Source organism: Staurois parvus, unplaced genomic scaffold (genome assembly GCF_062004578.1).
Source record: "Staurois parvus isolate SC_StPar_1 unplaced genomic scaffold, SC_StPar_1.0 ptg000025l, whole genome shotgun sequence".
NCBI lineage: Eukaryota > Metazoa > Chordata > Amphibia > Anura > Ranidae > Staurois > Staurois parvus.
In genome coordinates this window covers 29285015-29298666 of record NW_028317821.1, presented here as the reverse complement: position 1 = coordinate 29298666, position 13652 = coordinate 29285015, and the positions used below count along the sequence as shown (strand labels likewise).

At 40.7% G+C, this 13652-nt stretch overlaps 1 long non-coding RNA gene across 1 annotated transcript in view; it reads right to left on the bottom strand.

Annotated features, from left to right (window-relative positions):
* The window catches only part of LOC149472017 (uncharacterized), a 267974-nt gene that overhangs the window by 20309 nt on the left and 234013 nt on the right, over window positions 1–13652 (bottom strand). Inside the window, exon 3 of the long non-coding RNA XR_016306219.1 lies at window positions 9576–9734. This is a non-coding gene — a long non-coding RNA (uncharacterized LOC149472017). The remainder of the gene's footprint in view (window positions 1–9575; window positions 9735–13652) is intronic.

The window sequence follows — 13652 nt, the reverse complement described above, 5'->3', positions numbered from 1 at the left end:
TTCTTGGGGAGCCTCCTCTGAGGGTCGTGGCTTATGCTGATGACGTGTCTGTTTTCATCTCCGGAGGTGGAGGAGGTGGTCTCAGTGATGGAACAGTATTCTGAGGCATCTGGCTCAAAGATCAATAAGGGCAAGAGTGAGGTTTTCTGGATGGAAGAAGAAGGCAAAGTCATTACCCTTCTGGACGCCTTCCCAGAGCCCCGGCAGGAAATTAAGTTTTAGGCATCAGATTTGGTCCCGGTGATTACGGCCTTGCAAATTGAGTAAGCAGGCTACAAGATGCTGATGCCAAGGTTGCTAGCTGGAAGGATTGGAAACTCTCTTACAGGGAAAGAATTGATCTGATTAAAACTTACCTGATCCCAGTATTTCTGTATGTCAGCTTTGTCTGTGTTTTGCCAGTGTCTCTCTATGTGAAGATCTACAGTTGTTTGTTCTAGCTGTTATGGGGGAACAGACTGAACCTTATTAATAGGTCTGTAACCTACCTTCCCAGGCAGATGGGTGGCCTAGGTATGGTCAAACCAGAGGTTTTCTTTTCTCTGATGTTTTTGAAGCATAATTTTGGTAGCATGCTGCCAGAGGAACCGCCTGGGGGGGTTGGTATTATTCAGTACTGGTTTAGGCCTTTCCTGCGGAGCTGGGCGAATGGTGGGCCAGTGAAAAGCCTGAGAGTCCAACATGGTAAGCTCTCGACTTATGTTGCCCCTGAAAATGCTTCGGCAATGGCAAGTGACGGCGGAGGAAATTAAGTCTCTTCCTAGGAAGGCCCTGGAGAGGAGGGTTGTTGAATCTGCCTTTAGCGAGCCATTGGCCTTGAGGGATTGCCCAGGCCCTGTTATGAGGGAAGGTCTGCTTTTGATGAATCTGGAGAGAATCCCTTTAAAGTTTCGGGATTTGGCCTGGCTCTCATTCCATGGCAGACTCTATGTGAAGGGCAACCTGAGGCATTGTGGAGAACCGTGGTTGTCCAAGAGTGGAGTATGGTTGGGTGGAGGAGACGAAGGACCATTTCTTGCTTCAGGGCCCCTTCAATATAGAAGTCTACAAGCGGGTGGGTGGGGCTCTGGGTATCCCTTTCCTTTTCTGCTTTAGTTATGCGGAATGGTCTGATGGAACATTTCAAACTCACCGGAACTTTGATTTTGAGACACTTTTTCTAGTTAGCTTAGTAGTCCATTACTATACGTGGAATGCACTATGTCAGGTTTCCATTCGCAAAAAAGTCCTTCCTGTTGAGGTGGTGGTGCACAACATTCTGGGTGAGGTCTTGAGAAGGACAGGTTGCGGTCGGGGGCCTGGACAAAGGCATGGAGGAATGCATAGCAGAGCCATACAAAGCAGTATGCTTACAGTGTAAAGCACACACACAGCACACGGTAAAACAGCACACAGTTAACCCTTTCATCGTCCCGAATGTTAAACCCTTCCTGCCCAGTGTCATTAGTACAGTGTCAGTGCTTTTTATTAGCACTCATCACTGTATTGGTGTCACTGGGGATGTCAGTGACAGTCAGTTCCCCCCAGTGTCAGAATGCCCACTGCAGTCCTGCAGTAAGTCACTGATCGCCACAATTACTAGTATAAAAAAAAAATTCCAGTATCTATACCGCCATTCATAGACGCTATAACTTTCATGTATACCAATTAATTTACACGTATTGGGATTTTTTTTAGCAAAGACAAGTAGCAGAATACATTTTTGCCTAAATTTATGACAAAATTTGATTTTATAAATTTGTTTACTGGACATGATTAATAGCAAAAAGTAAAAAATATTGTTTTTTTATCAAAATTGGCACAAAAAAATAAAAAAGGCAAGTAGCACCGAAAGAAAGCTCTATTTGTGGGGAAAAAAGGACATAAATTTCATTTGGGTGCAGCGTTGCATGACCGCGCAATTGTCAGTTATACTAATGCAGTGCCTAAATCACAAAAAAAATCCTGGTCAGGAAGGGGGGTAAATTCCCAGGAGGGCAAGTGGTTAATTCAACTCTATGTATGGCTGTGCATCACCACTTGTCATGCTAAAATGGATTTGGAATTACCACATTGCATAGGAGTGAAACCAACCTTTCGATTTTTAATGTAATTGGTCTATTTACAGTTTTTCTTTTCTTTCGTTTTTCACCATTTTGCAAAAAAGGCACAATTTAAAATGCACAAATATTTATTTATTAACTCAAGTTTGAATGTTTAGTTTTAGTAGGAGTTGTGTAAGTTCTGATGTTAGTTAAGGACTTTAGATTGCACACCCCTTGAGGGTTAGGGACTGATGTGAATGTAAAACATATAAGTAAAGCGCTGCATAAATTGACGGCGCTATATAAGTACCTTAAATAATAATAATAATAATCATGTGTTTGTGTGAGCTAGTAGTGATTTTAGGGCATTTTTATCGAAAACATAGTTTTGATTAAAGTTTGCGCGACTATCACGGGACTTACAAAATCAACCCTGCGCTTTCAGAAGATTTATGGTTTAGGGGGTATTTTACAAACTCTAACAGCTATAAGTGAAAAATAATAAAAAAAAAAAGTGAAAAATTGCATAAATCGTCTAACCCCCTGAGGTGAAAACTGGAATGCAGGGCATGGCAGCTTCTGTTGTCAATGCTTACTGCTGCCAAAAATGAACTCTTCAGCTTATAAACAGACCACTAGTGCTTAATCAGTGAACAAAAACTCTGCTTTTATCTGAGACCCAGCTATTGCTCTGTTTAGTGCAGCCATCTTGCCTCTCACGCAGCATAAAGAAGCTAAAGCCAGGCGCTTGATCACAGCCTAAATATCAAAGACATCTGTTGTATGTTACTGCTCTGCACTAGACATATGTCAGGGGGTCTCATTAGTTGGATGGAGTTGAAGGCTTTGCTGGTGAATTTTGACAAGAAAGTTGAAAATGTGCATATCATTAACAGTGCTGTTTAGTCTGCTCAGGATACATGTTTTGGGGGAAAGAATACATGTGTCTGAACAGCAGATGGAAAGATTATGTAGGTGCCATTATATTTACATTGCTTTAGACAGCAGTCAGCCTGCAGGTATAGTTCAACCAGCCTCAGGCTTTAGGAACAGAACAGAACTTCAAAGACTTTAGGTGTGGAGACATGAGGAGGACGCCACTGGATGATAGCCCTGCTCTGACTTATCTTTGCAAGAACTGTAACAATCCAATAAATGTTTCTAACCTGATTACTTGCATGCTTTATGGAATGGTCACTATTGCTGTTTGAAGCATATCATAGACATGAGATGGTAATACAGTGTGGTTGAAAATAGTCAAACATGGAGACATCTCTTTACTGTCTCATATGGAAGAAAAATATATTTGAAATATATTTTAAAAATATTCTTCCCAAATATATTGACATATATTTGAAATGCTATAATTTTGCCCATATTCAATATATTTCAAAATATATTTCAATAAAATTAGATTGTAAGCTCCACGAGCAGGGCCCTCACATTCCTTCTGTACTGAAATGTATTGTAATTGTACTGTCTCTCTTATATTGTAAAGCGCTGCGCAAACTGTTGGCGCTATATAAATCCTGTATAATAATAATAATTATATATATATAATTTGGAATACAAAAACACATTTCAAGATGCAGTATATATATTTTTTTTTATTAATTTGTAACAGTTTAACAGGAGCAACAAATCACACCCACACATGCGGCTATCAATTGCACATAAAAAATGAGAAAATTAGAAAAATCAGTGTTCTAACACCAACAGAGCAAAAGGTGCGCCCACGCAGGGGCTATGGCACTTAAATAACAAAACATTAGTATAACACTGATAGTAACTCAAATTAAAGGCAGCTATCCGCTGCCACACCAAAAACAAACAAAAAAAAAAAAGGAAAAGGAAGGAGGAATACAAAAGAAAAAAGATAACAAAACCAAGAGCAGGGATCCAAAAACGCCAATGCCGAACAACACCACATCCCCAGACTAGCCGGGGGCGAGTGTGGGAAAGGCATATTTCAACCACGGCTCCCATATTTTCAAGAATTTACGTTGGGAGTCGTTGCAGATACTCGACATCTGTTCATTGAGCATCATAGTGGTCATACAGTCCCGCACCCCCTGAAGAGGGACAAACAGACTCTTCCAGGCCCAGGGGCGGACTGAAAACTCATGGGGCCCCCGGGCAATAGGGGATCCTGGGGCCCCTCTGTCCTTGCCCAAACTCAAAAAAGCCTATGAAAAAGGTACCATGGGCATCTCATGTGGCCCCCTACTGACCCTGGGCCCTCGGGCAGTGCCCCGAGTTTCCAAATGGTCAGTTAGCCCCTGTCCAGGCCTGAGCAATTGTTCTAGTGGCCGACAAAAAAAATAGGAAGCCAACTTCTGCTGATGAGCCAAGAGGCCCGGTATGGGACAATGAAGCAAAGCATACCGAGCATCCCGTCGTATGGAGAGATGGATCAAGGTGAAAAGGAGACCAAACACACGAGACCAAAAATGAAGCAGTCTCAGGCATGACCACCAGGTATGCAATACATCACCACGATGGCCACAACCCCGAAGCGAAATGTGTTTTTATTACAAATTATATGAAAAATATTTTAAAAATACATTTCAAATATACTGCATGTCTTTAAAAATACAAATTTACATTTTTGGAATGCATTTACAAATATATGTAAAATTATATGTTAAAATGACTTTTATGTTAAAAAAAATCTGAAGAATATATTTAAAAAAAATATATTTTTAAAAATATTTGTCATATATTTTGTAATATATAAAAATGCATTTCAATATGCAATATATATATATATATATATATATATATATATATATATATACATACACAGTATATATATTAAAATATATTGAATATGGCCAAAATTGTAGTATTTCAAATATATGTCAATGTATTTAAGAAGAGTATTTTTAAAATATATTTAAAATATATTTTTCTTCCATGTGGGGTGTCTGCTGTTGTACGGAGCCTTTAGAATAGGGTTTCTCAACTATAGTTCCATGGAACCCTAGGCTTCCTCCAGAGGTTGCCAGGGGTTCCTTGAGCAATGAGCAATTTTTGCCTTTTAGATAAGTTCCCACTGACACCATTAATATTTTTAGCAATCTGTAAGGAGGTAATTCTTCCCAACGACCATAAGTGTAAGGAGCATTCTTACCTCTGACTATCACACTAATGTATCATGAATTGTAGATATAGTCATTTTTAGCAGGGGTTCCCTGAGACCGGGAAGTTATGTCAAGGGTTCTTCTGCGTTGAAAAGGTTGAGAAAGGCTGCTTTAGAAGATAATTCTAAGGAACATGATATGCAGGTGCAGCCGAAAAACAGAAATCTGATTACAACACACTGGAACAATTCCCACAACACAAAAGTTCTTCTGCTTTTATGGTTTATTACAAACTGTCATCAGTTTTGAAAAGTGTAAACATAGTTCATTTGTGCTTAGTTGACAGCATGATTGATGAACTCCTAAAACAGCAACACTAAAACCCCATAAAAACATATCATCACAGCTGGTTTTGTAATTAACTACAAAAACATGCCAAAACCACGTAAGACATACCCTTCCTTACAAACAAAAGTTACACTTCAGAAATGTTGTTTTTAAATTAATTTTGGATAATTTGGATAATAGGCACAGATCAAAACATATTGACATAAGCGTTTTTCACTGTTCCGCACCTCTGAATACATTAACATAAATGTCACAAATCTATCATGTCAGCTTCTCTTTTCCTAATCATCTCTAGTGAATGTGTACTTCATCGTTGAATCAACATATAAACAAAAATTTTGGCAATCAGTTAATTTGGGTATTTAGTAGACGGGCTGGTTGGTCTTGGGCCTCATCCACACAAGTAGTGAATGCAAATATCTATATAGCTTTCTGGGCAAGAGTGGGCCTATGGCTGGCAATGAAAGTCAACAGGCTAGCCATTTCTGATGTACATCAGACCATGAAGGTATGAAGGTAACATTCAGGATAGAGCAACACAATACAAAGAAAAGCACTGCCTGTTACTCATCCGTTTGACTCACTAAGCCTTTTTGCTGGCTGAAGTAAGTGGTTGGGGAGCGTCAGGAACACTTACAGGGGGCACTATTTTACAGGATAGATTCACTTTTTGTAAAAACTATATAAGTCCACTTCCTAGTACCATCACTAGAGATGAGCGAATTTCTCAAAAATTCGATTCGGCTGATTCGGCGAATTCCAGTATGAAATTCGATTCGATGCGAAATAATTCGCTACGAATTTAACTTATTAAAAGGGTTTCTAGGCTTCAGAGAGCCTTTAAATTAGTGCAGAACACTGTACCTTTAATTTAAATGCCCTTGGAGATGAAAACAAATGGAAACAAATAGATACAATGTTTCAACCGCTGTATGGAGTGAGTGTCCCAGAACTGTCAGAAATAGTCTATTTCTGACAGTTCTATGACATTCCCTCCATACAGCGGTTTCAACCGCTGTATGGAGTGAATGTCCCAGAACTGTCATAAATAGTCTATTTCTGACAGTTATGGGACATTCACTCCATACAGCGGTTTCAACCGCTGTATGGAGGGAATGTCATAGAACTGTCAGAAATAGACTATTTCTAACAGTTCTGGGACACTCACTCCATACAGCGGTTGAAACATTGTATCTATTTGTTTCCATAAATGGATCCATTTATGGAAACAAATAGATACAATGTTTCAACCGCTGTATGGAGTGAGTGTCCCAGAACTGTCATAAATAGTCTATTTCTGACAGTTCTATGACATTCCCTCCATACAGCGGTTGAAACATTGTATCTATTTTTTTCCATAAATGACATTCTGCAGATACACTTAGAGGAGCGCTGCAGATACACTTTTTGCCGGCTTGGAATTATTCTTATTTTCATCCTACTTCTTCTTCTTCTTCTTCTTCATCCTCATCCTCTTCTTCTTCTTCTTATGAGGATGAGGATGAAGAAGAAGAAGATGAAGAAGAAGTAGGATGAAAATAAGATTAATTCCAAGCTGGCAAAAAGTGTATCTGCAGCGCTCCTCTAAGTGTATTTGCAGAATGTCATTTATGGAAAAAAATAGATACAATGTTTCAACCGCTGTATGGAGTGAATGTCCCAGAACTGTCAGAAATAGTCTATTTCTGACAGTTATGGGACATTCACTCCATACAGCGGTTTCAACCGCTGTATGGAGGGAATGTCATAGAACTGTCAGAAATAGACTATTTATGACAGTTCTGGGACATTCCTTCCATACAGCGGTTGAAACATTGTATCTATTTTTTTCCATAAATGGATCCATTTATGGAAACAAATAGATACAATGTTTCAACCGCTGTATGGAAGGAATGTCCCAGAACTGTTAGAAATAGTCTATTTCTGACAGTTCTATGACATTCCCTCCATACAGCGGTTGAAACCGCTGTATGGAGTGAATGTCCCATAACTGTCAGAAATAGTCTATTTCTGACAGTTCTGGGACATTCACTCCATACAGCGGTTTCAACCGCTGTATGGAGGGAATGTCATAGAACTGTCAGAAATAGACTATTTCTAACAGTTCTGGGACATTCCTTCCATACAGCGGTTGAAACATTGTATCTATTTGTTTCCATAAATGGATCCATTTATGGAAACAAATAGATACAATGTTTCAACCGCTGTATGGAAGGAATGTCCCAGAACTGTCAGAAATAGTCTATTTCTGACAGTTCTGGGACATTCACTCCATACAGCGGTTTCAACCGCTGTATGGAGGGAATGTCCCAGAACTGTCATAAATAGTCTATTTCTGACAGTTCTGGGACATTCCCTCCATACAGCGGTTTCCGGCAAAAAGTGTATGTGCAGAGTTCCTCTATTCTGCAGATACACTTAGAGGAGCTCTGCAGATACACTTAGAGGAGCTCTGCAGATACACTTTTTGCCGGCTTGGAATTATTCTTATTTTCATCCTACTTCTTCTTCTTCTTCTTCATCCTCATCCTCATCCTCTTCTTCTTCTTCTGAGGATGAGGATGAGGATGAAGAAGAAGAAGAAGAAGAAGAAGAAGTAGGATGAAAATAAGATTAATTCCAAGCCGGCAAAAAGTGTATGTGCAGAGCTCCTCTAAGTGTATCTGCAGAGCTCCTCTAAGTGTATCTGCAGAATAGAGGAACTCTGCACATACACTTTTTGCCGGCTTGGAATTATTCTTATTTTCATCCTACTTCTTCTTCTTCTTCTTCATCCTCATCCTCTTCTTCTTCTTCTGAGGATGAGGATGAAGAAGAAGAAGAAGAAGTAGGATGAAAATAAGATTAATTCCAAGCCGGCAAAAAGTGTATGTGCAGAGCTCCTCTAAGTGTATCTGCAGAGCTCCTCTAAGTGTATCTGCAGAATAGAGGAACTCTGCACATACACTTTTTGCCGGCTTGGAATTATTCTTATTTTCATCCTACTTCTTCTTCTTCATCCTCATCCTCAGAAGAAGAGGATGAGGATGAGGATGAAGAAGAAGAAGAAGAAGAAGTAGGATGAAAATAAGAATAATGCCAAGCCGGCAAAAAGTGTATGTGCAGAGTTCCTCTATTTCTGACAGTTCTCTGACAGCTTCTTCACATGTACAGCAGTTGAAACATCTGTATCCTAAATGGAAACTAATAGATACAATGTTTCAACCGCTAAACATGTGTTCCTTCTGTCAGAGAACTGTCAGAAATAGCGGAGCTCACTGCAGGGACACTTTTGCCGGCTGATCGGGAAATATTCGATTCGCGCACCCGAAGTAGGCAAAATTTTGGATTCGACGCGAATCGAATATTTCCTGAAATTCGACTCGAATTCCGGTTCACCTGGTTCGATTCGCTCATCTCTAACCATCACTTAAGCTAGACTAGAAATCCCCAGCTGTTTTCTTACTCCAGAAAACAATTATGGTTTTCCTGCTGTTTGCCTCCTCATTGCGGGATATGCATTTATAGAATTGTATCTGGCCATACTCTTACACCCTGGTCACATCGGGTGCGACTCGGCATGCAATTTGCATACCATGCAACTTGCAAATCGTATGCCAAGACACACCCTATTGGAGTGGTCATATCAGTGCGGTTCCGACTAGGTTGGAACCACACCAATTTCTAAAGTAGTGCATGTACTACTTTTGGTGCGATTTGCATAGACATCTGTGTCAGATGTCTTGAAAATCGAACCACAAATCGGCAAGTCACTCGACTTTGAAATCGTGCAACTTCACTGTAAGTTGCTAGATTTCAAAATAGGTTTTGATATGACCAGGGTGTAAGACTGAAGATACTCAAGAGTATGGCCTTCTGCAAGTGGTTGGGGGCCAGCACAAAACTTCAAAGACTGCAAAGTTCAATCTAGGACATGTCTGTGCTTAGGCCACACAGTGATACAAATTGTCTGCGGTGACGTCTAATACCATGGAGCTTGCTGAAATTTCTACAATAAAAATATAACAGATTATTTAAAAGTGTTACTAAACCCAGGACTCTGCATTCACTATATCTGGTCTCCCACAGTACACAGAACATGGAAGTGCAATTATTTTAGTAAGTATAAACTGCTAAATACCTTTTCTCATCAGCAGTTAGAGCAGTCTTGTGACTTCTAGCATTTTCCAGCATAGCATTGGTTAAATCTTGTAGGAGTTTTCTTCTCTAGTAGGATTCAGAACCCCTGACCTCTGTGTGGACAGTGGTGATTGGCCCTGTGCTGATCACATGCACTCTCCTAAAAAAGAGAAAAACCTCTTTAGCAATGCACACCAAACTAAGCATGTGCGGTGTGTCTCCACACGATATGTCTTATCAGGAGATAAGAGGCGGACAGTTAAAGAAGGGGAGAATCAGAAAAGTCAGGATCAAACAGCATTTTACCACAATGCAGAGGATTAACCTTTTAGGTTCCACAGTGAGTATAACAAGTGTCAGGCTCAAGCCATGAAAAATAAACAACATGTCTGCTGCCAGCTTGGTATATTGTTCCCAGAATGGACATGGTGGGGGTTATTTACTAAACCTGCATGGTGCAAAATCTGGTGCAGCTCTGCATAGCTTCCAGGTTTTATTGACAAAGCTTAATTGAACAAGCTGAAGTTAGAAGCTGATTGGCTACCCTGCACCAGATTCTGAGTGCACCGGTTTAAGTAAATCTCCCCCAGTATTCTAAGACTTCGCGTGATGAATGAATGACTTTTTATAAGACACCAGGAAACACCACAACATGGAACCCAAGATAGGTCCCTGACCATTTCTCCTCACCACCAAACTGACCACCTTAAAAGACCCATCAATCCACTTACAAAAAGCCATAGCATCAAACAAATTATAGTGCCTTCAAATTTTAGGGAAGATGGGTGGAAAGTTCATCACACACCCGTAAAGCTCCAACTAAAGCTCTAACACCCCTCTCCAAAGTCCACTCCTTGGAGTTTCCCCCAGGCCAGCTATAAATACCCTTCTAGTAAATGCCCTTTACATAACCTTTTCTAATTTCACCGAAATGCATAACTGTACAATCCCCCTTCCAGGGGTGGACTGACCATTTGGAAACTCGGGCACTACAGTAGGGGGCCCCATGAGATGCCCCTGGTACCTTTTTCATAGGCTTTTTTGAGTTTGAGCAAGGACACAGGGGCCCCATGATCCCCTATTGCCCGGGGGCCCCATGAGTTGTCAGTCCGCCCCTGCCCCCTTCTACCCAATTATGCAGACCCTGTGCCTATATTGGATTCTTTTCTGCTCCTTGCAAGTATGTAGATTTGGAAACAAGTATGCTGGTTTATATCTAAGTGTATTATTTGTATAGCGAAGTAGACAACAAATTAAAAGGCAAATCTTTCAACTGATATAGTTTGTTCTTGGCTCCACTTACATCAGCTGCCATTGCAAAAGTGGGCAATGGTATCACTCTCCTTTTTTTGGTTACTACAGAATATGTATACCCATATTTCATATTCCTGATATGTGCCTACTATACCATGTACTTGTATGAAAAAGTATCCCGTTCTCTTTGTATTGTTTCCTTTGTGTGGAATACTTTAGGTTCCTGCCAGTCCCTCTGCTTTCCTTTTAAAAACTGACCACACTAGGCAAGAGAGCACATCTTGTTATCAGTTTTCTAGCTGTGCTGGTAACTCAGTCAGCTCTTCTCCAATCATCAAACATGTGCTGACACGCCCCCCCCACACCCCACCCCTTGCACAGCTATTCACTTGGAAGATCAGTGCACTGCCGTTTCTCGTCTCTCACTTTTTTATGCAGCTGAGAACATGGGGTATGTGATCACTTATAAAAAAAGGGGAAAATATGTTTTTATAATTTTTTTTATATCTACTGTATAAAACTCACTAACGACCTACTAACTGCTAAAACCAATGGCCATTACTCCATGCTCATACTCCTTGACCTTTCCGCTGCCTTTGACACAGTCGACCACCCGCTCCTCCTCAGTAAACTCCACTCCATTGGCCTCCATGACTCTGCTCTCTCCTGGTTCTCCACTTACCTCTCACCGCACTTTCAGTGTCACATACAACTCCTCCTCCTCCGCTCCTCTCCCTCTTACTGTTGGGGTACCCCAAGGTTCTATCCTAGGGCCTCTCCTTTTCTCTCTCTACACCTCCTCCCTGGGGCAACTGATAACTTCCCATGGCTTCCAATACCATCTCTATGCTGATTACACCCAGATCTATCTCTCCACTCCCCAGCTCACCCCCTCAATCTCCTCACGTATCACAAATCTACTAAGTGACATATCAGCATGAATGTCACACCACTACCTTAAACTCAATCTTTCCAAAACTGAGCTTGTGATATTTCCTCCTCCTCGATCCTCCACTCATGACTTTAACATTAAGATCAACATCACAACCATTGATCCTTCCCCTCATGCCACGGTGCTATGCGTAATCCTAGACCCTGACCTCTCTTTCGGGACCCACATCCAATCACTGGCTAAATCCTGTTGCCTCAACCTCCGGAGCATTTCAAAAATCTGCCCCTTTTTGACCAATGACACCACAAAACAACGTATCCACGCCTTTGTTTTATCCCACCTTGATTACTGCAACTCCCTCCTCACTGGCCTACCTTTACACAGGTAATCCCCCTTTCAGTCTATTATGAATGCTGCTGCTAGACACATACACCTTACTAACCGATCAGCCACTGCTGCCCCTTTCTGTCAATCCCTTCACTGGCTTCCACTAACCCAACGTATAAAATTCAAAATACTAACCACAGCTTACAAAGCCATCCACAACACTGCCCCTAGCTACATCACCAACCTCATCCACAGATAGCGCCCAAATCACCCACTCCGCTCCTCCCATGATATCCTCCTCTCTATCCAGGACTTCTCCAGAGCCTCTGCCATCCTCTGGAACTCCCTACCACAGTATGTTCGGTCAGCCACCACCCTGTCTGCCTTTAGGCGATCCTTGAAAACTCACTTATTAAGGGAAGCCTACCCCACCTCCACCTAAGAACTGTACTTTAATCACCTTCGGGCAGTGCCCCTGTACATGCTATTAGAAGTAAATAACTATTTTTGATTCTATGAACACAGCAACTCCAAAGGCATAATGCAAATTGACTGTTGTCTCCATTTCATTCCAAGGTTTCATTCCAAAGCTGGTTTTCAATTTGAGTATCACTGGCAAATATTAAATAGTGGCTGCTTATATACCACTACTGTGATGTGGGGACTGGGCAAGGCCAGTTATTTAGATTCTAGGTTTTGCATTGCATGGACTGGATATTTCTTGCCACTGGAATCCCATTCATGTATAGGAGACTGAGAACTCAATGATATGAACCTATAGTTTAAGAACATCTGAATCTTTATTTTGTCATATAAAAGTCAACCATGTATTGCCAACTTACAGGAACCTGTAATTAACATGAATAACCTATATTTCCTTGCAGATTGTGGGTATCTGGCCATGATAACTATGGTTGGCATCATATTAGTGAGATGCTTTCCTCTAATTCTTTAATTCTCTTCAGAGCTTCAGGGCAACAGTTCTGAACATTTTAGCTGCTTGTGATTTTCAGCAACAAGAAAATCTAATTGCATATAACACAAAGCATCAACAATTCTCTTAGCAAAATTAATTTGTTAACTTGATGCAAATAGAAGTTTTGTATCATATTCGATGACAGGTTTTGTATTGTGTAAGATGATTCATGAAATATGTATGGAAGTGAAGATATTGTTTACAACACCACATTGAACCTATATAGCAAGTCTTTATAATACTAGGGGTGTGGAAAGTTTTGAAAAAAATACTTGTCCAGGGACTACATCGTTGTCCCAATCTACTTGTCCCTCATGACAATCTACTTGTCCTGATGAAAAAAAAAATGTAACCAAAATCATATTTTAAGTAATGTCTAGGGCTTTTCCAAACAAAAGGGGCTTTATGGCGACTTAAACGTTTAATATTTTTAACATTGTGCTGTTTATCTCCTCCTCCCCTCTCTACTTGTCTCCAGCACTGCACCCGGGGACTAGCAGAGAGGAGAGAGACCTTGCAAGTGTAATGAGCATCGATTGGCTGCTTGTCAGGAAAGGGGAGTGTTGTGCTTATCCTTTACCCCTTTTGCTGCCAGAGCCGTTTTTGTGTTTTTTTGCACACATTTAAAA